This window comes from Petaurus breviceps, unplaced genomic scaffold (genome assembly GCF_028583685.1).
Source record: "Petaurus breviceps papuanus isolate PSGF00001 unplaced genomic scaffold, PetGlider_PUasm1.0 446, whole genome shotgun sequence".
NCBI classification, from domain to species: Eukaryota; Metazoa; Chordata; class Mammalia; order Diprotodontia; family Petauridae; genus Petaurus; species Petaurus breviceps.
The window spans coordinates 690548-716516 of NW_027186338.1; the positions used below are offsets into that span (position 1 = coordinate 690548).

Here is a 25969-nt window from a genome sequence, read left to right on the forward strand (position 1 = left end):
CAAGGATGTGGTCAGGGTTCCAGGAGAAGAGCAGCCTTCACATTCTCAGGATCCTCTGTTCCCACACAATAATAGAATAATAATAATAGAAAGGTCATACTGAGCTGGGGCCTTGGTTTGTATAATCTTATTCCTCACAGAGGGGCTTACCTTGCCCCTTTATTTGGCTTTAAGATTATACAGAGCATAGGCTGTCCCTACAAGTAGGGTGATGGATTGCTATATTTTCCTTATCCTAAAGTATATATAGATGTTACACAAAAATTAAAGAATGAACAACATGCTAAATAATAGATCATACCAGTGATGATTAGTGTCTGAAGTGATTGAGAGGCCTCTAATAGTTTGTTAGCAACTGTATGGGTTTGTATTTGATGTTCATTGAGCACTTGTTGATAAATTTTCTCCAATAGTTGCTTTAGTTTCTGGGAAGAATTCAATATTGAAATTAAGGGTTGAAGGGAAAGATAGACATGAGGTAAGGGCAAAGGCTTAGGGGTCCATTCAAGGTTAAGAGTATCCTCTTGGTTGGGGCGGCCAGGTAGCACAGCAAGTAAGAGCACCGGCTCCAGTGTTGAGAAGACCTGGAGATCAAATCCCGGGCTCAGACACTTAGCACCCACCCAGAAACACCTGGACGTGTAACCTTGAGCAAGTTACTTAACCCCAATTGCTTAGGGGTGGCCAGGTGGCTCAGCGAGTAAGAGCACCGGCTCCAGTGTCAGGATGACCTGGATCAAATCCGGGCTCAGATACTCAGCACCACACCCAGAAATAACTGGCTGTGTAACCTTGAGCAAGTTACTTAACCCCAATTGTTTTTTTAAAAAAAAAGAGTATCCTCTTGGTCAGGGGAAAAATGGAAATCATCACCCTGCCAAGGAAGGTAAGTTATATTATACAGGCATCTAGAGAAAGGGGCCTCTTGGCCTACAGACGATAAATTAGTTTGGTTATTGGAGCTTACACAAATATGTTGGCTAGATACTTCATATAACATAGAAAAGTTAGAAAGCAGATACAGAGTCAATCACACAGGTTGGAGGAATGGTTCAGAAGACTGACTGACATCAACTGCCTAGTGGTCATCCCACAAACTAAGAACAGAGGAAGAGACAAGTATTTTGTTAGGTCATGCTGCCCTTGAGCTAGGGAGAAACTGGTTTTACAAACTGTGGTTCAAGCACAGACACTCCAACATCCCATCATTTCCCCAATTTAAACAGATGGGTCCCAAAATCATTTGGGATAAGGGATGAAGGTCTCAGCTTCCCAAGTGGCCTCATGCTGAGGGAAGATGTGGAGCTATCCCTGCTTCATAGGCTCCCACCATTCAAGGGGCTGGGTCTGTAGCCAGTGTCCAGAACTTGGTAGATGCCAGGTCCAGGGGTGATGGGTCATGGTCTCAGACATGGCTGAAATGTCATCTGTAAGTGAAGCGTGCTGAGCCTAGAAGACACAAATCTGGCAAAGAGATTGAACAAACAACAGCCAAAAAGAAGTAGGAGGAAATTAACCAGAAGTAGGGTGCATATGGGCTAGTATAACCTATTACTCAGACTATTTCACTTTCCTTTACATTTTCACATAGACAAGGTACCTCATAAGTTATTTTTTTAATTAACATAACAGTAGTACTGCCTTAAACCAAAGAGGTTCCTGACTTGGACCTCACAACTGAATAGTAGACATACACCCTTGTTTCACAAAAGTTGTTTATCTTTTGATTATATTCACTCTGGAAGAAAGAGATACTTCAGAAATTTAATCTTTTACATATACAATCAGTTAAAATATTAAGTTTTTCTTAGATCATGGAATAACTACAAATTTAGATTAAAATGGCAAGATCTCTTCTGCTTTACAACTAATTGCATTAATTTGAAATTTATTAAACCTTTATTTAAGAAAAATTAATTGGAAAGTTTTAAATGATATCTTTTTCCTTTTTTTTTTTTTTTTATTAAGCAATCGGGGTTAAGCAACTTGCTCAAGGTTACATGGCCAGTTATTTCTGGGTGTGGTGCTGAGTGTCTGAGCCCCGGGATTTGATCTCCAGGTCGTCCCAACACTGGAGCCGGCGCTCTTACTCGCTGAGCCACCTGACCGCCCCTAAGCAATTGGGGTTAAGTAACTTGCTCAAGGTTACACGGCCAGGTGTTTCTGGGTGTGTGCTAAGTGTCTGAGCCCGGGATTTGATCTCCAGGTCTTCTCAACACTGGAGCCGGTGCTCTTACTTGCTGTGCTACCTGGCCGCCCCGTATCTTTTTCCTTTAAGCAAAAATAAACCTTTAAAATTAGAATTCATTAAACTAAGTTAATGTCTCTGAGTAACATAAATTCCACTATTTGGGGCATCCCAGAAGTCTTAGTTCATCCAAGTAATGTGAAAACTTAATCTGTACTATGTTTTATTTTTCTAGAACAATAGGATCTCCTGATTATGAAAATAGGAGAAATTAAGAAGAATGCAAAGTAGCTCAAATATTGAAACTGATTATCTCTCTCTGAGGACTAACCACAGACACAGCTCAGTGAAGTCCTATTAACAAATAATTCCAACCATCTCTGGCTAAAACTTCTTAACTCTTTTAGTGCAGGGCTTCTTAACCTTGTCTGTGTCATTGACCTCCCTGGAACTCTGGTGAAGCTTAGGGATACTGGTCCAGAATCACATTTTTAAATGCCTAAAATGAAATACATGGGAAACAAGGAAAATAATTATGTTGAAATAAATATCTAATTTCCCCACCCATGTGCACAGACCACATGAAATAGATTCATGAACCCCTCTGAGTCTCAGACCCCAGCTGGGGCATCCCTCAGGAGCTGATGTAGAAGAAGCCAAATGATCATAGTTCTAGAAGAAGAAGCATCCTCCAAAGCTCATTACTGATTACAGTTTTTGCTTATTGCCCTTACAATACCATGCCTGCCTTCCTTTCTCTGGTAGTGTAGCAGCAAGCGCCCTAGCATACCCAGGGTGGTTGCCAACACAGGTTCTTAGATCTGCTTTTCTAAAGGAAAGCAACTTGAAATGGGTTAACAATCTTGCTTTAATCAAACATATATCATTTACCTAGTTCAGGGGGAAAAGTTCAGCACCCTGAACTTCAGAGAATACAAACAAGTTACAAGCAGACAGAGAAACAGATCAGCAGACAGACTTCCAGGATCTGACCATTACATCCATACCTAGTCAGCTTTCAGAGAGGGAAGCACCAACATCTGGGTTTTCAAAGCTGGGGGGCTCAACAGCTGCCCAGAGTCTTGTCTGGTCAAATCACACAGCTCTTCTCAAAGTGAGCCCAAAGAATATAAAAATGACAGTTTTATCCATATGCCATTTTTTCTAGCTATTCTTTATTGGTGAAAATTCAATTTGTTTCCAGTTCTTTGTTGCCTCAAAGAGTGCTCTTATGAATGTTTTCATGTAAAAACTCAGTTGTGGGATGGTCTGGTTATACAGAAAGTGAATGGCAACATGGTACAGTGAGAATAGCCCTGGATTTGAAGCCTGGAGGACCTGGCCTCAAAGTGCAGATCCACCATTTAAACACCTTTTGACCTGAATTAAGTGACTTTCCCTCTCTGGGATTCAATTCCCTAATTTGTAAAATGAGAACATTGGACTTTAAGGTACTTTCAGCTCTAAATATATGAATTAGAAACTAATGGTCCTTTGACACCGTTTTCAGCACTAAAAAGTTTTCACCAAATTAAACATGTATTAGGAACTAAAAATCTCAGAAATAAATGAAGAAAAGCAGAAATAGTAAATGCATCTTTTCCAAACTGCAACTTATATAAATTAACCCTAAAATATGAGTTGGTAAAAATAATACAAAACAGTTTCATTAAAGATAATGCTAAAAATGAGAAACATATAGTTGAAGAAAGTGAGGTTCCCAGAGGACAAGTGACTTGTCGAAGACCACATAGTTATCATAGGAATCAAAGATGGGATTTGAACCCAGGTCCTCTGATTTCAGTGTCAGTGCTTTTCTCTACCACAGTTATCACCCTTTTTTATTCTAAATCTGTGTTTTTTGTTTCAGCAAAAGTATTTTATTCTCTTAGAATTGAAGTAATCTATTTTGCCTTTTGTGACATTGCCTTAATTGTGTCTGCTTACAAACTCATGCCCTAACCCTTTGACTCAGAGCTCTTACTTCTACCCCTATATCCTAAGGTGTTCAGAAACAGAAAAAATATGCTCCATCTGCCCAAATGTTCATTTTGCCCTTTGTGTTCACCATCCTCACATATCTTGCTCCCAGATCTTTAATGGATGTCCCTGCTGCTTATATATGTGAGTAGAGTTAGATTTTACCTTACATATATTTTCCCTTTTCTTCCCTCTTAAAACATTAGCATTAGTGGGTCTTGGACATTGAGAGAGAGGGGAGGAAGTGCTGCCATTGTCCACCATACATGTCTTCTCTCCATTTCTTCCTGCATACATTAGCAGAATAATCTTCCTAAAACATAACTAAGATAAATGAAATGTTGCAAAGAAGAATTATGACATGCCACTAGTATTGCTGGGGTGAGACATCTGCTCAATGTGTCTTCTCTGATATCCAACAAAAGAAAGGAGCTTGAACAAAGACTTCATGTCCCTAAACCTTGTAAAGACCAAGACCCACTATGCTCCCCTAAAGCAATAATTTCACAGTGTTGAAGTGGGCTATTTCTACAAACTGGAATTTTAAAAAGAAAATGTGTCATCTCCTGTAATTAGAGCTAAATTTCCAAGATCAAAGAAACAACGCTCAAGATAAAAGTCACTTGAAATACTTAGAGACTCAACTCAGTATTTCTATCCCCAGTCCCCATCCTATGAAAGATGAAGCACATGCAAGCCTTGGCAGGACAGATCTTTGGTATCACACTCCCTGGGTGTCTTGATGGCTTTTCCCTGAACATGACTCAGTCTGAACATGGCATAGCCCCCAAGACATGAAAGCCTAAATCTGCACAGTCATTTGAAGGAAATGAAATGTGTTTGATGTGGAGGACAGAAGATGGTGGCAAAGAGCTGCCTAGATGTAAAGTCCTGGAGGTTTCCCTGTTTCAGTGACTGGGAAGACAGCAAGGTAAGTGCTATCCTCTAAGAACTGACTAGGGGCAAGAAAGGTGGCATTAAGGTGCTGAACTAACTTGGGACTTTGTGTTCTTCTGACATAATTCAGGAATTTTTGTTCCAGGTTCATAGATTTAGAGCTAGAAGTGGCCTAAGAGGTCATGAAGCTCTACCCTCTCATTTTTTTTGTTTTGCTTTTTGGAGGCCAGTTGGGGTTATGTGACTTGCCCAAGGTCACATGGCTATTTTGTGTGTGTGTGTGTGTGTGTGTGTGTGTGTGTGTGTGTGTGTGTGTGTATTAAGTGTCTGAGGCCGGATCCGATCCCAGGGCCTCCTGACTCCAGGGCTGGTGCTCTATTCACTGCATTACCCAGCTGCCCAAACCCTCTCATTTTACAGGTGAGAATGAGCGGCTCATGAAGTATAAGTTCTTGCACAAACTCATACTGGTAATGCCCAATGTAGAGTTCAAACTCAGGCTTACAACCCGAGTAGCCCCCTCACCTCCTGACTCCTGGTTCTTCAACCAGCAGTCAAGTCTTGGCATTTCTCCTTTGCTTACTTCTTCCTTATGTGGTCTCTACTCTTTTCCTGCCACCCTGGTCCACACCCTCATCACCTCTGCCCAGATTATTGTAAAAGCTTTCTGACTGATCTCCCTGCCACAAGTCTGTTCCTCATCTCGTCTGTCTCCCTGTGAGATGCTCAACTGATTCTCCTCTATCTAATGTCTGGTCATGTCAGTTCCCTAGTCAATAAACCCCAGTGGTTTCCTATTCCAGAATGCAATACAAAATCCAGCCTCCTATCTTTCTGTTCTTTCTGCATTAACACACCAACAATCTATCTCCTGACTCCAGGCATTTCTACTAGTTGTACCCCCTTCCTGGAAATCTCTCCTTCCTCATTTCCTGGCTTCCCAGGCTTCTTTCAGATCCCACCTGAAACTGCATTTCCAGTCAGCAAGAAGCTCCTCTCCATCCCCCTTAATCCTAGAACTGACCTGTAGATTCTGCAGATTGTCCTGCCTATCTATATTGTTTCTACACAGCTGGGTGCCTGTTGTTTCCTGTCAACGATGGAGCTCCTTGTGAGCAGAGGTTGGATTTCCCTTTCTTTATGTCTCCATCACTCAGAACAATGCCTGGCACAGACAATGTGTTTCAAAATGCTTGGTGACTCCCCCTGAATGACAGTGAATGAATGAGAGCCTGGATGGAAGGTTGGTGGTTGTTGTTCAGTCATTTCTGTTGTGTCTGACTCTCCATTACACCATTTGTTTTCTTCAGCTCATTTTACAGATGAGGCAACTGAGGTTTGTGAGTGTCTGTATATGTGTGTACATGTATAACTAGACAGAGGGCACAGGATCAGTTGGATAGGAAGGGACGATATCTAAAAAATCAAATTAAGAGATGAGAGAGGGAATTATAAAATGCAACATAGATAATTTTGATTGCATTAAATTGAAATGATTCTGTACAAACAAAGCCAATGTAATCAGGATTAAGAGGGAAGTGGAAAATTGGGAAAGAATTTTTAAAACCTATATCACTGATAAAGGACTCATTTCTAAAATATACAGAGAATTGAGTTAAATCTATAAGAATACAAGTCATTCTCCAATTGATAAATGGTCAAAGGATATGAACAGGCAGTTTACAGAGAAATTAAAGATGTCTATACGCATATGAAAAAAATGCTCTAAATCACTATTGTTTAGAGAAATGCAAATCAAAACAACTCTGAGGTACCACATCTCACCAGTCAGATTGGCTAAGATGACAAAACAAGAAAATGACAAATGCTGGAGAGGATGTGGACAAATTGGAACACTAATGCATTGCTGATGGAGTTGTGAACTGATCCAACCATTCTGAAAAGCAATCTGGAATTATGCCCAAAGGGCTATGAATAATTTCATACCCTTTGACCCAGCAACACCACTTCTACGGTTGTATCCCAAAGAGATCATAGAAGTGGGAGGAAGACACATATGTACAAAAATATTTATAGCAGCTCTTTTTGTGGTTGCAAAGAATTGGAAATTAAGGGGGTGCCCGTCAATTGGGGAATGGCTGAACAAGTTGTGGTATATGCATGTTATGGAATACTATTGTGCAATAAGAAACGAGGTGCAGAGGGACTTCATATTTCCCTGGAGAGGCTTATACGAACTGATGCTGAGTGAGAAGAGTAGAGCCAGGAGGAATTTGTACACAATTACAGACACAACGTATGTGTGACAAACAACTTTGATAAACTGTACTCTTCTCAGCAATCCAGAGTCATAAGTCAACCCCAAAAGACTCATGATAGAGAGAGATGTTTACATCCAGAGAAAGAACTGAGATTGAACCCAGATTGAAGTAAACTACCTGCCCTTTTTTCGTTCTCTTGTTTGGTTTTGTTTCCTCTTTCCCATTCTTCATTCCATCTGTTACAATACTTCTTTATAACCTGACTAATAACTAATGTGAAAGTATTTACAGATATTATACTTGATTATATGCTGCCATGGGGAGGGGGGAGAGGGCGGAAGAGAAAATTTGAAACTCAAGGAATTGTGGTAATGAATCTTGTAAACTAAAAGTAAACAAATTAATAAAAACCAAAAAAAAAAAGAGAGAGATGAGAGAGGAATATAATGGGAGAATGAGAAAGGGAGAGGTAGAATAGTGTAAATTATCTCATATAAAAGAGGCAAGAGAAAACTGTCACAATGGAGGGGAAGAGCAGGATGGTGAAAGGGAATGGGTCAAAGTTACTCCTGTTCAATTTGGCTTAAGGAAGGAAGAACTAACATACTCAATCGGATAGCTTGCCCTATAAGACAATAGGGGGAAAGGGGATAAGTCAGGGGATTATTGAGGACCACAGGCAAGCTGGACTTGGACCCTGACTGCTGAACAAGCCCACTCAGGTGTTCAGGCCTGCTGATGGCCTGGATGGGTTCACCATCCCCCAGCAAGCATATAGGTGTGAGGACTAGGTCCTCCCAATAAGCATGGCATTTACCCCCTAGGCCTGGGACTAAGAAGTAGGGGAAGGCAATTAAGAAGCATCCCATAAAAGCCTGGATGGAGAGTAATAAAGTAGACTAGTGATTCTTTCTCAGCCCTTTCTGGGGACGACAGGGCTCCCACTCTTTCTCAGCCTTGCTGCAGGACAGCAGGTCTCCCCAAAATTGGCTACCCACAGGGGATAATTGAAGAACAAAATGATCACTTTTTGCAGTTGATGGCATGGTATACTTAAAGATGATGGATAGACAGCTAAAAGTTAATTAGTTAATTGATATAATTATTAATTTTAGCAATATCCACATAAAGCATGAGCATTTTTATATCACACCAACCCCAGCATGAAGTCCTGTTATGAATCAAATTTATCACATTGTTGCTGCTACTCCTGCTCGCTTTGAGTTCAAATCCAAGCTTAGGGTTGCTAGCTGTGTGACCATGGTCAAGTCACTTCTCCCTGGTTTCCACATCTATAGAAGGGGGTCTATAACAGCACCTGTTTCCCAGTGTCGGCTGAAGGCCCAGATGAGACAGTGTAAAGCACTTAAAATGGCCAGAAACACGGGAAGCTCCAGTAAATGCTGGCTCTGCGTTTTATTTAGTCCACCTACCAAACGCTTAGCATTCTGCGAGGGCAGTGAAAGGTCTCACTCTCTGTTTTCCCTTGGTTCCGTCTCCTTGACAGAGGAAGCAGACACAAAGTAGGCACGGCCTGGCTCAGCCTTCTCCCCTCATCTGTCCCAAGGGCCCCACACAGGCCTGACCATTCTCGTGTCCTCGGCTTTTCCCCAACATCGCTTCCCAACGAGACAGCCCAGGCCACAGCCCCCTGTTTCCAGGGTCCCCGCAGGTGGCTAGCGCCCCTCCTCCTCTCCTGCTGCCCCGGGTCTCCTGGTGTCTTGCTCCACCAGCCTGGAAGCCCTCGGGGCCTGAGAGGGAGCTCCAGGCCTCCAGGTCCCAGGGCCTGGTTTCCTTCCTCTGAGTCCGTGCTTCCCTTCTTGACAACGTCACTTCCGCTGGGAAGATGTCGGCGCACAGGAAACGTTTCGTTAAGGTTGTGTCCTGTTGGGATTGACTGCTGAAATGGGAGAGAGCGCGGGGTGAACTAAATTGGGGGGACCCCCAGGGCCCCTCCAGGAGTGGGACCCCACGCCTGGTGACTCCCCGTGGCTCTGGGGCCGTGAAGACAACGAATGAGACAAGTGGAGGAGGGGAATAGTCCAGCCCCTAGCCTAGGCAGGCATGGCCGGGACGGGAGGGGTAGGCAGGGAGGCGGGACATCAGTCCCAAACAGGGGAAGGGCCAAGCCGGAGGCATGCGCAGAAGGCGCCTCAGTCTGTGGACTAAGATTCCCAAAAGGCTATGCGAGCCACGGTGGCATTTTCTAAGCGGAAAGAGGAGGGAGGATGAGACTAACGTCCTCTTAGGACACTTCCGCCTCGTTTCCTCCCTGGTTCTTCCTTGCTTGATGGTGGAACCTTCCAGTCAGCACTCCTGAGTCCATATGACGGGTTGAGCAGGCGCCAAAGGCGGGTCCGGGCCCAGGCAGGTGCCGGCTTTGCGGGTGCGGCGGGGTCGCGGCCCCTGGGGCTGGTTACAGAGCTCACCACCAAGGGGAGGGGCGTCCACCCATGGTGAAGGAAGCACCAGAGGGCTTCTAAGGTCTGGGGGCTTTCCGGGGGTGGGAGGGGCTGGAGGAGCAGCAGGCGGAGCAGCGTTTGGGGGCTGATTCTAATCCTCTTTAAGTCCAGGCCGCATCCCTTGACCAGGATCCTGCCCCTCCAGGCCTCTCTCTTTCCCCTGTGCCGAGGGACCCAGGACTCCCGGTGTGGTGCGGCCTTCCCTGTGGTGTCATGTTCTCTTCCCGGCATCCTCCGGGGCACCCCCTGCTCCTGGAAGCTTGCCTTGATGCTGTGGAGAGCCCTTTACCCACCCCCGACTCCCACTGCTCTAACGAGAAATTGGGCCTCCCCAAAAAGAAATGACAGTTTACTTCTGCCCCCCCACCCATCACCTTTACCTGCGTCTCGACCCCCGCTCCTCTCCAGGACAGAAGCCGGGCTTCCCTGTCTCTGAGCAGAGCAGACCCCACGGTGACCCTCTTTCTCATGGTCCTCCTTTCCTCCCCAGCTCTGCCTTCTCTGGCTTCTGCCCTTCAGGAAGAGGGAATGGCTCCTGTGCTGCCAGCCCGGCCCTGGGAGGTGAGTGCCCCGCGCTGCTTTTCCTAAAACACCCTACGTTTCTTTCTCCTGTGCCACAGCCCAAGAAGACGTGGGCATCAGAGTCATATGTTTAGAGAGAAAAGATTGCAATTTATCCCCCCCCCAAAAAAAAAAAACTTTTTTCTTCTTTTTTTTTTTTTTTTATATTCTTTCCCTCCCTCCATTTCTTCCCCCAGTCATTGAGAAGGAAAACAATAGAGCACACTTTTGGCGTGTGAAATAATGGAAAACATTTCTACATTAACCATAGTTAAAAAAAAATGTAAGAGAAATGTCAGTGAAAAAGAAGATACTTCAGTATGTACTCAGAGTTCCTCAAGTCTCTCTTCATTTTGTAGTTTGTCCTTTGGACTTTTCAGAGATCATTGTATTCACCAGAGTAGCTGAGTCTTTCACAGTTGATAGTTATTGCTGCTATTTTTCCCAGTCTTCTAGTTCTTCTCACTTTTCCCATTTATATATTTTATTTTTAATTTATGGGATAAAACAACATGTAGTACAATAAAAAAGAGAATTGCAAATTTATTATGTACAACTTGTTATTCCATTTAAATATATAAAAAGTTACCATGTAAATCTTTTTTCTTCTGCTTTTCTCTCCCCCTCGGCCCCTCTATGGCTACCTTTAGGTAGAAATAATTATGTATTTATGTATATACACATATATATGCATATGCATGTATCTGTACCTATGTATATATGTGTGTATATATACCCATGTAAAAGTATTCCATACATAATTTTGTTTAATCAGTTCTTTCTCTGGATGTAGATAGCATCTTTCTTCATTTGTCCATCATAGTTAATTTGGGTTTTTGTAATAGTCAAAAGAATTTACTCATTCAAATTCCTTCTTAAGACAGTCTTGCTGTTACTATATACAGTGATCCCTTCCTTTCATTTTTATTATTTTGTGTTAGTCTTTCCATGGTTTTCTAAGACTATGGAGTGCATCATTTTTTATACATGAGTAGTATTCCATGACAATCAAACACAACTTGTTCGGCCATTCCCCAAATTATATGTATTCCTAGAGTTTCCAGTTCTTTGGCATCAGAAAGACAGCTGCTATAACAATTTTAGAATATATAGGTTCTTTTTTCTTTGATCATCTTTGGAAATAGACCCCATATTTGTATAGTTAGATCAAAGGGTACAGGTAGTTTAATAACTCGGCATAATTCCACATTGTTCTCCAGAATGGTGGGATCTATTGACAGTTCCACCAATGATGAATTAGGGTCCCAGTTTTTCCACATCCCCTCCAACATTTGTTGCTTTTCCCTCCTATCATTTAATTATTTATTTTATTGTTTTGCCTTTTTGGAGGGCAATTGGGGTTAAGTAACTTGCCCAGGGTTACATGGCTATTTTTTTTGTGTGTGTGGGTGTTAAGTGTCTGTGGCCAGAACCGAACTCAGGTCCTCCTGAGCCCGAGGCTGGTGCTTTACTCACTGCACCATCTAGCTGCCACCCCTCCTATCATTTTAACCATTCTGGTTTTTTTGAAATGATATCTCAAGGTTGTTTTAATTTTCGTTTTTCTAATGAGTTATGTGTTAGAGCATTTTTTTTACAGGAGTATAAGTTGTTTGGATTTCTTTCTTAGAAAACTGTTTATATCCTTTGATCATTTATCATTTGAGGAATGATTTGTATTCTTATATGTTTCACAGCGTTCTTTATATATTTTAGATATAAGATATTTACCTAAGAAAATATCTATAAAATATTTTCACTAATTTTTTGCTTTCTTACTGATCTTGGCAATATTGATTTCATTTGTACAAAACCTTTTTAATGTAATACATGGAAGAGCCAGAGGGAAGATGGTGGAGTAAAAAAAGGCAAGGACTTGGCTAAGCCTTCTGCCAAACCCCTGCAGTTACCTTTAAAGAATGATTCTAAACAAACTTGAGAGGGGCAGAACATAAAAAAAAAAAAGACAGAGCGAAACAATTTTCCAGCCTAAGACAACTATGTACAAACTAATAGCAATATTGTAAGATGATTAATTAAGAGTTACCTAGCTATCCTTAGCAATACTGTGTTCCAAGACCACTCTGACAGACTTATGTTGAAAAATGCTATCCATCCCCAGAAAGAGAATTGATGGTGTATGAAGACAGATTGAAACTTACTTTTTTACTTTCTTTATTTTTCTTGAGGTGGTTTTTTTGTTTCATCTAACTTTTCTTTCACAACATTGCATGGCTGTTAATGGAAATGTTTTTCATGACTACACATGTATAACCTATATTGAATCATTTGACTTCTGTATGACAGGTGGATGGGGAGAGATAATTTGGAACTCATAATTTTAAAATTAAATGTTAAAAAATTGTTTTTACATGGTACTGGGGAAAAATTAAATAAAAAATAAAAAAAATTATCAAAATCATTTCTTTTGGGGCGGCCAGGTGGCGCAGTGAGTAAGAGCATCGACCCCAGAGTTGGGAGACCTGGGATCAAATCTGGGCTAAGATGCCTAGCACCACACCTAGAAATAACTGGCCTTGTAACCTTGAGCAAGTTACTTAAACCCAATGGCTTTTAAAAAAAAGAAGAAGAAACTATCTGTTTCATACATCACACTGCTGTATCTCTTGTTTATTCATAAGTAGTTTGCCTGTCCACAATTCTGGTGAGTAATATTTTCCACATTCTTCTAATTTTCTTGTAATCTCTGTCTTTATATCTCGATCATGTATCCATATTGAGGTTATCTTGGTAAATGGTGGAACATTGATCTGTGCTCAGTTTCTGCCATTCCGCTTTCCAGTTTTCCCGACAATTTTTAGCAAATAATGAATTTGTATAAAAAGGTTTTACTTCCCTAGGTTTATTTTGGCAAGTGTACTCCCAGGTATTTTATACATTCTAGGCTTGTTTTAAAGGGAGTATCTTTCACTCTCTTTTCTAAGAGCATTTGATTTTGTGACATATAGGAATGCTGATGAATTATGTGTATTACTTTATAACCTGCTACTTTATTGTTTCAACTGAAGTGAGTGTTTGGGATTTTTTAAGTATATCATCATATTGTCTGCAAAAAGAGATCTTTTTATTATCCCCATTCCCTATTCTGATCCTTTCTTTTTCTTTTTTTTTCTCTTATTGGTATTGCTTGGATTTCTAATACATCACTTAATGATATTGGTGACCGTGGGCATCCTTGTTTCACACCTGATCTTACTGGGAAGATTCTAATTTGTCTCTATTACAAATAATGCTTGCTGTGGGTTTTAGATAAATAGTTTTTATCAATTTGAGGAAAAATCCATTTATGCCAATACTTTCAAATATTTTTTAATGGAAAGGAGTGCTGTACTTCATCAAATGGTTTTTCTGCATCTATTAATATAATCATATGATTTAAAACAACTTTTATTATTCATATAATTCATATTTCAATTATGTTAAGTCATGCCTGCCTTCTAGTCCTGTTTGATCATAGTGTATAATCTTTTGTAATGTTTTAGCTAGTATTTTTTTTTATTTAGAATTTTTGTATCCATATTCATTAATGAAATTGGATTGAAATTTTCTTTCTCAGTTTTTACTCTTCCTTATTTTGTATCAGTGTCCTATTTCTTTCAGAAAAGGAGTTTGGTAGGATTCCTTCTTTTACGTAGTGTTCCAGATATTTTATTTAATACTGAAATTAGTTCATGTTTAAATGTTAGATAGAATTCACTAGTTAATCCTTCTGTCCCTGTGCTTTTTTCTTAGGATTCTCATTTATACCTTATTTAATTTCTTTTTCTTAAAGAGGTCTATTTCAATATTCTGTTTCCTTTTCTACTAATCTAGACAATTTTTATTTTTGTAAATATATTTCCCTTTCATTTACATTGTTAAATTTATTGGTATATAACTAAGCAAAATAACTCCTTATAATTGCTTAATTAATTAATTAATGGAATTAAATAATTCTGTATTTGTGTTAGTGGTAGACTCACCCTTTTCATTTTTGATACTAGTTATTTGATTTTCTTCTTACTTTTTATAGTGAAATTACCTTATTGTTATCTTATTTCTTATCTCATAAAACCAGCTCTTCATTTTATTTATTACTTCAATGGTTTTTTACACTCAACTCTATTAATTTCACCTTCAATTTTTAGGATATTGGTAACCCAACTCATTAATCTACTTTTCCTTTGTTGTATTGATGTAAGCACTTAGAGAGATATATTTTCCTCCGATCACTGCTTTTGCTGTATCCCATAAGTTTTGATTTATTGTCTCATTTTTGTCATTTCCTTTAATCAAATTATTATTTCTGTGATTTGTTCTTTAACCCACTCATTCATTAAGCTTGGATTGTTTCCTCTAGAGTTAGTTTTTAATGTATATTTCTGTGGTCCTTTATTAAATATAATTTTTATTACATTGTGATCTGAAAAGGATACTTTTAATATTTCTACTTTTCTGCTTTTAACTATAAAATTGTTATTTACTCATATATGGTCAATCTTTGTAAAGGTTCCATGAACTGCTGAAGATAAAGGTGTATTCCTTTCTCTTTCCGTTCAGTTCGCTCCAGATGGGGATCTTATTGGTTTCTTTTTGACCACCCAAAATCTTTATGATCAGGTTATTTAATTTTCAATTAATTTTTAATCTATGCTTCAAAGGCCATATATTGAATGTGATTTTCAGTGTATTATGGTTGGTAAAGTATACATTTATTACTTCTGCTTCACAGTATTTATGCGATTTTTATGCCCTAAAACATGAATTTTTTTGAAGGTGCCATATACAGTGGAGAAAAGGATATATTCCTTTCTCTTCCAATTTAGTTTTTTTAAGCAATATGTCATACCTAATTTTACTAAAAATCTCCTCATCTCCTTAACTTCTTTCTTACTTATTTTATGCTTAGATTTTTCTAGTTCTGAGAAGGGAAAATTGAGGTCCGTTTGGTGTCTCTTTCTTGCTGTACCTCAGTTAGCTTTTTAAATAAGTTTTATTCATTTATTTATATGTTTTTAGTTTTCAACATTTAGTTTTATAACATTTAGGTTTTTACATTTTTACCCCCTCTTTCCCCTCTTTCTCTCCAAGATGGTGTACAATCTGACATTTGCTAAACAGGTGCAGTCACATTAAACATATTTCCAGGTTAGTTATGTTGTAAAGAAGAAGTATAACCAAAGGGAATAACCTTGAGATAGAACAAAAAAAGAGAGAGAGAAAATAGTATGCCTTGATATGTATTCAGACTCCATAGTTCTTTCTCTGGATATGAATAGCATTTTCCATTATGAGTCTTTTGGAATCATTTAAGTTTTGCTTAAAAATTTTGCATTCTATGCCATTACCAAATGGCACAGCATGAGTATTTTGATATGAGATCAAGATATGAAATCGTCATATCTTGAGTATTTTTAGGACTTCATTGTCTATGGTACCTTTTTGGCAAGATGCAGTTTCCTTGACTACTGATGTTATATTGAGATATAACTTTTAATTAGATCTGTTTTTGTTTTTGCATTGTCTTAGGTCATGTTTGCTGCCCTTCCTTTTTCTATTTCAGCTGAAGCATCATAACTTCTGCTCCAGCCCCTTCTTTTACATATGTAAAAAAATTATCATGTAAATTTCTTTTTCTCCTACTCCCCACCCTGTAGATGGCTACCGTTAGATACAAGTGTATATGTGTGTATGTGTAAAATCATTCTATTCATACTTCTGTATAGTAATTCTTTCTGGGAGAGGAATTCTTAAGTGCCTGCTATATATCAGACTATACTGGGATGCAAATGAATAAATGAAATAATCCCTTGTCGTAAGTGAAAGATGAAATGACTGAGGAAACAAAAGTTCAGTCTTTTGGGCACGGCACTTACACAACAAACTGGAACCAGGCCCCTTCCTCCACTTAGGGCTGAACCCTGTATATAGGGGGAGATGTACTTTTATACATTAAAAACAAAGAAGACCAATCAGTTAAAAGCTAATTATACAGTATCGTATAATCTGATTTCCAGTTGGAAGAAAGATTAAAGACTTTCTGTGTTGGGAGGGGGAAAGGCAACAGGTTCAATTCCTGAACTCAGAAAATGAGGTGTCCCAGTACCCCCAGGAACATGGAAACAATAACTACTTGTGCAGTATGGGGCCGGTTTTCATGTAAGACATATGGGTTGCCTGAGATGTACAATTGTGAGAAAACTTGTTACACATGACTCTTTTTGGATCTGACTGGTGTTCTGGTCAGCATAACCTAGGTCCCAAGTTCAAGGTCTCTAAAGAGTGGGTAGGGGGGGTCTCATTTCCCAGCTACACAGGGCTAGGTTCAAACAGTGCAATAAGATTTTCTCTCAAGTCCCACAATTGAATAAGTTTTTCTCACAAGACAGAGGTTGGACTAGACCCGTAATTGAACAGAAAAAGAACAGAATGACCTCCTGAATTGCATCACAAAATGGAGTCATTGTGTTTGACTCAATCCAATTCCCTGTGCCACTTGCTGTCCTAATGCCCTCCATTTCCTCACCTTACTGTAAGCATTTTACATTTAGTCTTCATAACAGAGTTATAACTGGTTAAGTAGAAATGTTTGTGGTATTTCAGGATTTGGTGACATTCAAGGATGTGACTGTGGAATTCACCCAGGAGGAGTGGGTACTATTGAACCCATCTCAGAAAAAGTTATACTGGGATGTGATGCTGGAGAACTATAGGAACTTGGTGTCTTTGGGTAAGAACAGCTACTCCCTTTGGAGTCTTAATATATACTGTGACAACTTTTTTTTTTTTTACATTTAGAATGAACATTTATTGACTAACATAATTCTGTATATAATAATATTAGCATATTTATCATTTATGTTGATTGCAAAAATTTTAATACCTTAAAATTATTGGATTACTTCTTATTTAATGAACAACCTAAAACCAGTAGTCACCTTCTTGACTTTTTTTTAAGTTAAATTTTATATTTTTGTTTACATCTTTCATTTCCACAAGATTTTGTGTTACAAATTTTCTGTCTTTCCCCTCTACAACACCCCAAAACAGCTGTCTCACTGTATACCCTCTCCCCTAATCTGTTCTCTCCTATATCCTCCTCCATCCTTCCTCCTACTTTCTAGGAGGGCAAGATGGATCTCCATCCCCCAGTGCCTGTATACCTTATTTCCCAATTGCGTGTAAAAAAAAAATATTTATATATATATATATACTTTTTAAAAATATTTGATTTTAAAACTTTAGGTTCCAGATGCTTTCCCTTCCTCCCTTGTTACCCACCCTTTCTAGGAAGATAAGCAGTTCAATATAGGTTGTACATGTATAGCTACACAAAGCATTTCTATAGTGGATATATTGTGAAAGACTGACTATATTTCCCTCCATCCTATCCTACCCCCAACTTGTTCAGTTGTCCACTTTGACCCTGTACCTTTTCAAAAGGGTATGCTTCTAACTACCCTCCCCCAAACCTACCCTCTCCATCATCCCTTCTCTCATCCCCTTCTCCCCTACTCTCCTGTAGGGGGAGATACCTTATTTAGTGTCTATGTCATTTCCTTCCTAAGCCAAATTCAATCAGTGTAAGGTTGACCCATTCCCTTTTGCTTTCCTGTTCTTCCCTGCCATTGTAACAGTTTTTCCTTTCCTCTTCTATATGAGATAATTTACCCCATTTTGTCTCTCCCCATCTCCTCTCATTATATTCTTCTCTCTCCTCTCAATTTTACCTTTTAGGTATCATCCCTTCCTATTCAGTTGACCCTGTGCAATCTGTCTATGTATACCTGTACACATATATACACCCACTCACATATATATTTACAGGCCCATATAGCCTCCTGTATAGACATACACACACACACACACACATATATATGTACGTATACATATATACATACATTTTTATTCCCTTCACCTATCCTCATACAAAGAAAAGTTTCACAAGTTACAAATATAGTTTTCTCATGTAGGAATGTAAGTAGTTCAACTTTGATAAGTTCCTTATGATTTGTTTTCCCTGTTTACCTTCTCATACTTCTCTTGCTTCTTGTATCAGAATGTCACATTTTCTCTTCAACTATGGTTTTTTTCATCAAGAATCCTTGAAAGTCCTCTATTTCATTGAATGACCATATAGTCCCCTGAAGCATTATACCCAGTTTTGCTGGGTAGGTGATTCTTGGTTTTAATCCGAGCTCCTTTGACTTCCAGAATATCATATTCCAAGTCCGTTGATCCCTCGATATAGAAGCTGCCAGATCCTGTGTTTATCCTGAATGTGTTTCCACAATATTCAAATTGTTTCTTCTTGGCTCCTTGTAATATTTTTTCCTTAATCTAGGATCTCCAGGAACTGGGTATAATGTTTGTAGGAGTTTTATTTTTGTGCTCTTTTTAAAAAATTATTTGCTTTATTAACTTCTAGTTTACATCATACATTTCTAAAAGATTTGGGGTTATAAATTTTCTCCCCGTTTTTCCCCCTACCCACCACCCCAAAATAGCAATCCCACTGGATATCCCCTCCTCCAGTCTGCTCTCTCCCATATCTTCTCCCATTCCCCCTCTGACATTCCACTAGGGCATAGTGGATCTCTATGCCCCAATGCCTGTATATCTTATTTCCCAGTTTCATGTAAAATAATATTAATAATAGGGTTGGCCTGGTGGTGCAGTGAATAGAGCACCAGCCCTAGAGTCAGGAGGACCTGAGTTCAAATCCGGCCTCAGACAAGTAACACAAAACTAGCTGTGTGACCTTGGGCTAGTCACTTAACCCCAATTGCCCTCCAAAAAAAATTAGGCAAAAAAAATATTAATAATACTAGATATATATATATATGTGTGTGTATTTTAAACATTTGATTTTAAAGCTTTGAATTTTAGTTTCATTTCCTCAATCCCTTGTCACCCACCCTTACTGGGAAAATAAGCAATTCGATATGGATTGTACATGTGTAGCTATGCAAAACATTTTCATAGTGTATATATTTTAAAAGACTGACTATATTTCCCTCCCTCCTATCCCACCTCCCACTAGCTCTATTCTCTACTTTGATCCTGTCCCTTTTCAAAAGTGAGTGTTTCCAACTTGCCTCCCTTCTAGCCTGCCCTCCCTTCCACCATCTCCCCTCTCATCACCTTCCCCCTACCCTCCTGTAGGGTGAGATACCCTATTTAGTGTGTATGTCATTCCCTCCCTAAGCCACATTCAATGAGAATAAGGTTGACCAATTCCCTTTTGCCTTCCTGTTCTTCCCCTCTGTCATGACAATTTTCCCTTGCCTCTTTTTTTTTTTTTTAAAGCAATTGGATTTAAGTAACTTGTGCCCAGGTTTGTGTTTGTGTGTGTGTGTGTGTGTGTTAAGTATCTGAGGCCAAAACAGATCCTGGGTCCTCCTGATTCTTGGGCCGGTGCTCTTACTCACTGCGCCACCTAGCCTCCTCTCTCATGCTTCTCTTGCTTCTTGTATCTGAATGTCACATTTTCTTTTCAAGTCTGGTTTTCTCATCAAGAATGCTTGAAAGTCCTCTATTCCACTGAATGACCATATTTTCCCCTGAAACATGATACTCAGTTTTGTTGGGTAGGTGATTCTTGGTTTTAATCCCAGCTCCTTCAACGTCCAGAATATCATATTCCAAGCCCTTCGATCCCTCAATGTAGAAGCTGCCAGATCCTGTGTTATCCTGATGGTGTTTCCACAATATTCAAATTGTTTCTGTCTGGGTGCTTGTAATATTTTCTCCTTGATCTGGGAATTCTAGAACCTGGCTATAATATTCCTAGTTTTTCGGGGGGGATCTTTTTAAGGAAATGATCAGTGGATTCTTTCAACCTCTATGTTGCCTACTGGTTCTAAAACATCAGGACAATTTTCCTCAAGAATTTTTTGAAGGATGATTTCTGGGTTCTTTTATTGATAATGGCTTTCAGATAGTCCAATAATTTTTAAATTATCTCTCCTGGATCTGTTTTCCAGGTCAGTGGTTTTCCAAATGAGATATTTCACATTGCCTTCTATTTATTCATTTGTTTGGATCTGTTTAATAGTATCTTGATTTCTTATAAATTAATTATCCTCCATTTGATCCAATCTAATTCTGAAGGAATGATTCTCTTCAATGAGCTTTTGAGATTCTTTTTCCATCTTGCAAATTGGGCTTTGTAAGGCATTCTTCTCTTCATTGGCTTTTTGGGCCTCTTTTTCCATTTGAGTTAGTCTGTTTTTTAAGTTGTTATTTTCTTCAGTCAGGTTATTGACTTGCTTTTCATGATTTTCTTGCATTGTTCTCATTTCTCTTCCCAATTTTTCTTCCACTTATTTGGTTTTCAAAATCCTTCTTAAGTTCCTCTGTGGGCTGTAAGTAGTTCCTGTTTTTCTTGGAAGCTTTTGTTATAAGAGTTCTAACTTTGCTGTCTTCCTCCTGTTCCATGCTTTGATCCTTTTTGTCCCCCACAAAGCAATCCAGAATTGGATTGCTGTTTTTGCTTTGCTTCCTTTGCTCGCTCACCTTGCCACTCAGTTACTTGACTTTTGAGCTTTTTGCCACAATAGAGCTCTGCTTCCACAGAGGAGAGCTTTGTCCCAAATGTCTGGGGTTTTGCATCTACTGGAGCTATTAGTTGGGTGCTCTCTCTGAAACCTCCACAGGCTCTGGCACCTGGTTACACACTCTAGGACCTCCACCCCAGACAGTGATCCAGATCCAAGCAGGATAAAGCAGGAGGAAATACCCCTCAGAATGGTTTCTTGGTCCCTCTAAGATCTGCAGACCAGCTGCTCTGAAGCAGCCATGTCACGTGGCAGCAGCAGCTTAATAAGTATCTACATCAACATAATTGCAAAAAATTATCATTTTAAAGTATTTTTGCAAACCTGAAGGCTTTTATTGCTACCTTCAAATTGTTTTCATTACTTCTACTCTGATTAGCAGAGTTTGAGTAATGTTTCATGTAATTCTTAATAATTTCTCTTCTCAAAAACACCTGTATGTCTTACTCTTACTAATTTCAATTACTTTTTTCAGAGTAGGTATTATGTTGGATATTTAGAGGAAGTTTATAGCAGCTCTCATCACATTTGCCCCATCATACTTCTTTATTCCATTACTTCATGTATCTGTTTCTCTTCCTTACTCTAAACCCAGTTGTCTTATATATTTTCGTTGTTGTTGTTGTTCAGTCTTTTTCCTTCCCGTTTTCACTACAGAGGGTAAGGATACATTTACAGGTTCTCAAAGTCATTTTTTTTCCCGAATGTTCTTATGATATTCAAATGTCAGTGTAGAATAAGGGTTTATTCACCCCTCGTGGTAATTTCATCTTATGTCAATTCAATTAAATATGATTTAATTTATCATATTTTCACATAAGGCAAATTCATCCTTAGTAAAAGACTAGTGAGAGTAGCCTTCTCAAGTGAGAAGCTAAGAGATTAGCTCTGAAGCCTTTGAACAACTAAGAACTTTGGGAAAGGATCAAAAAGGCAGGTTTGCTCAGCACTTTTTCTTCCTTTCAGAGAGCAGAGAATTTACTGGAGATAAAAACCTCGATTGTAATGGATATGGGAAGGCCTTCAAGAGCAAGAAGCATCTTTCTGTCTTTCAGAGAATTCATGCTGAAGAGAAACCTTATAAATGTAGTGTATGTGGGAAAGCGTTCACATGGAAGGGAAATCTTACTCAACATCAGATGTTTCATACTGGAGATCATGGTTATAAATGTAGTAAATGTAGGCAGTCCTTCAGTATTAAGGTACAACTAACACTGCATCAGCAAATTCATACTCGAGAGAAACATTATGAATGTAGTGAATGTGGAAAGGCTGTCAGTAGTAAGGATTATCTTATAGTGCATCACAGAATTCATACTGGAGAGAAACCTTACAAATGTAATGAATGTGGCAAGTCCTTTAAGAGTAAGAAAGAACTTATACGACATAAGAAAATTCATACTGGAAGGAAACCTTATGAATGCAGTGAATGTCAAAAGGCCTTCAAGACTAAGACAGAGCTTACTAGGCATCACAGCATTCATACTGGAGAGAAACGTTATGGATGTAGTGGATGTGGAAAGTCCTTCAATAGTAAGGATTATTTTATAGTTCATCAGAGAATTCATACTGGAGAGAAACCTTATCAATGTAGTGAATGTGGGAAGGCCTTCAATAGTAAGGATTATTTTATAGTGCATCAGAGAATTCATACTGGAGAGAAACCTTATGAATGTAGTAAATGTCGGAAGGCCTTCAAGAGTAAGAAAGAGCTTACTGTGCACCAGAGAATTCATACTGGAGTGAAACCTTATGAATGTAGTGAATGTGGGAAGGCCTTCAGTAGTAAGGATTATCTGATAGTGCATCAGAGAATTCATGCTGGAGAGCAACCTTACAAATGTAATGAATGTGGCAAGGCCTTCAGTAGTAAGAATTATCTTATAGTGCATCAGAGAATTCATGGTGAAGAGCAGCCTTACAAATGTAATGAATGTGGCAAGGCCTTCAGTAGTAAGAATTATATTATAGTGCATCAGAGAATTCATACTGGAGAGAAACCTTATGAATGTAGTGAATGTCGGAAGGCCTTCAAGAGTAAGAAAGAGCTTACTGTGCACCAGAGAATTCATACTGGAGTGAAACCTTATGAATGTAGTGAATGTGGGAAGGCCTTCAGTAGTAAGGATTATTTTATAGTGCATCAGAGAATTCATACTGGAGAGAAACCTTACAAATGTAATGAATGTGGCAAGGCCTTTAGGAGTAAGAAACAACTTACACCCCATCAGAGAATTCATACTGGAGAGAAACCTTATAAATGTGCTGAACGTGGAAAGGCCTTCAAGAATAAGTGAAATCATACTGTGCATCTGTAAAGTCAAGCATGAGCAGCTTTCCAGAGGACTGCTGCTGTGAACAGCTTCACGATTCTGATAACATACTATAGTGAACTCTAATATTTATCCAATAACAATTTTTTTCTTCCATGCCTTGGTAGATAGTAGAGGGAGAAGAAATTGTACAAAGTAACAGTGAGAGGAGTTTGGGCCATATATGAGGCCTTTTTCCCATAGGCAGATGGGCCGAGAATGTGGCACAAATGATTTATCATGAAGATAAGGGGAAACTGCTAAGCTGACATGGTAAGGGAACTGGAGATAGTAGAAATGTATGTGTGATAACTGCTCCTTTGACATAGACCTGTATTGATGTACCAGTCCAAATGTTCATATGGACTATTAGTGCCCAACCTGTTGTAGAGTCTTTTGAGCTCACATTGGTCTGAACAGTCACTGTTGGGCACACTATAATTTGACCTTGACATCCTGGTGTCATTTTGGTCCTCTTTGAGCACAAAGGACAACCATGACCACACTGATACCATCCCTAGGTGAAGAGGCTGTTAGATTGTCTATGGTAATAAATCTATGCTTAGTTTCCACCAACATTGTCTCACAGTTTTCTCAGCAGCTTTTGTATATAGTACAAATATAGTAGTTAGTGACTACTGTGTCTTGTGTGCTTCATCTGTACCACTGATTGTACCTGCCAAGACAAACCCAGGAACTATATGAATACAATTGCAAGACACTTCACACAAATAAAGTCAGACCTAAACAAAAGGAAAAACATCAATTGCTTATGTATGGGTTGAACTAATATAATAAAAAGGAGAATTCTACCTAAATTAATTTACTTTATCATGACATCGATCAAATAAAAAATTATAGAGCCAGAAATAATAACAATTCATGTGGGAGAACAAATAGTTAAGAATCTCAAGGATCTTGCTGAAAAATATTGCAAAGGAACGTGGTCTAGCCTTACCGGATTTATAAATATGTACAGTGGCAATCATCAATGATAACAAATTACAATAGTCTATATTTTCTACCATAATCAGTGCCCATCTCAAATTCAATAGCAATAACCACTCAATTTCAGCCTTTATAATCAGAACAAAAATTTCCTCTAAAATCTCTCAACATGCTTAACCCATCTGATCCTAACACAAGGACACTCCGGGGGGGGTGTGGATCCTGATTTTCTACAGTAGATTTGTTGAATAATGGCATTCCAACCTGCGATTTTTGTTTGTGACTCCAATGGAACACTCAGCACTTCAAAAGATCCAATATAAGTTTATTTAGAATATAGGAAAATGGGAAGGAAACCAGAGATAACAGAGTAAAAGGCTTAGCAATAGTAAAATAAGAGTAACTATGATTAACATATATACACATATTTACAATCATCACCCATGCAGGGAAGCACCAACACCTGGCCACACAGGCTGGGGAATCGAGGTTACAACCGTTAGGGTCCAGCTCAGGCGGGTCCCAGGCAGGATGTTTCCTCCATGGGTGAGATTCCCATTTGGGGTCTTAATCTTACAGTGTAGGTAGTGCTGAGAAAAAAAGAAGGCATACTACCAGGTGTTTTTAGCAAGCATCGTATTTTGCATGAGGCCTGGGATGGCCAATTCCTTCAAGGGCCCCCCCCCCCCCAAGAATGATGTTTCCTTGGAATGGCTAGTTCCAGAACCTGGGCAGTTATATCTTTTCAAGGAAGTGGCTGGGGTCCCAGGAGAAGAACAGCCCTCATGTTCTCGGGATCCTCTGTTCCCAAATAATAATAGAATAATACTAATAGAAAGGTCATATTTAGTTGGGGCCTTGGTTTCTATAATCTTATTCCGCATAGGGGGTTTTCCTTGCTCCTTCAATGGCTGAAGAAGTTATGGTATATGAATGTCATGGAATGCTATTTTGCTATAAGAAATGATGAGCAGGTGGATTTGAGAAAAGCCTGGAAAGACTTAGGTGAACTGATGCATTCAATGAAGTGAGCAGAACCAGGAGAATGTTGTATACAGTAACAACAATGTTGTGTGGTGATCAGCTTTGATAGATTTAGTTATCAGCAATATAGTGACCTAAAACAATTCCCAAAGACTTGTGATGGAAAATGCTATCTACATCTAGAGAAAGACCTATGAAGTCTGAAAGCAGATGGAAACATAATATTGTCATTTGTTAAAATGTTTTTGTTACTTTTTCCTTGTGGATTTCCCCTTTTGTTCTGATTCTTTTTATACTACATGACTAATATATGTTTAATGTTATAGTATGTGTACAACCAAATCAAATTGCTCACTGTCTTAGGGAGGAAGGTTGGTAGGGAGGGATAAAACAACTTGGAATTCGGTCTCGTAAAAAGTAAATGTTGAAAACCTATCTTTACATGTAATTGGAAAATAAAAAATACTGTTAAGTGAAAAATATAAGATGCTGTTAGAGCATCTTGTACTGGAGAATCTTAAAACCAATTCAGCCTCAGACTCTTCAACTTAGCCAGCTGGTGCCTTAGCTCTTTGGGAGTAGGTGGATTAGAAATTTCATGACAGTGAGTCATGGGTTAGAGGGATTAGCAGATCTAGTGACCTCTGTATAATTATCCTAACTTCCTGATCTTCACCTTTGCAGAGATTTCAATTTGTCTTGAGAAATCCATAGATTTTTGGCTCAGAGCTTTCTCCTTTCCACTTCTTAAAAAACAAAAACCCAGAACTCAAACATACCTGAAGTCTTTTAGCCCTGATGTAAGTGATTCCTGAGCCTGCTTTTGGTTTGTGTCATCTAAAATGATAACAGCTGA

At 39.1% G+C, this 25969-nt stretch overlaps 1 pseudogene; it reads left to right on the forward strand.

Moving 5' to 3' along the window:
- Positions 1 to 23999, forward strand: part of LOC138171506 (zinc finger protein 585A-like) — a 44097-nt pseudogene extending 20098 nt beyond the window's left edge.
- The last annotated feature ends 1970 nt before the right edge of the window (positions 24000 to 25969 follow it).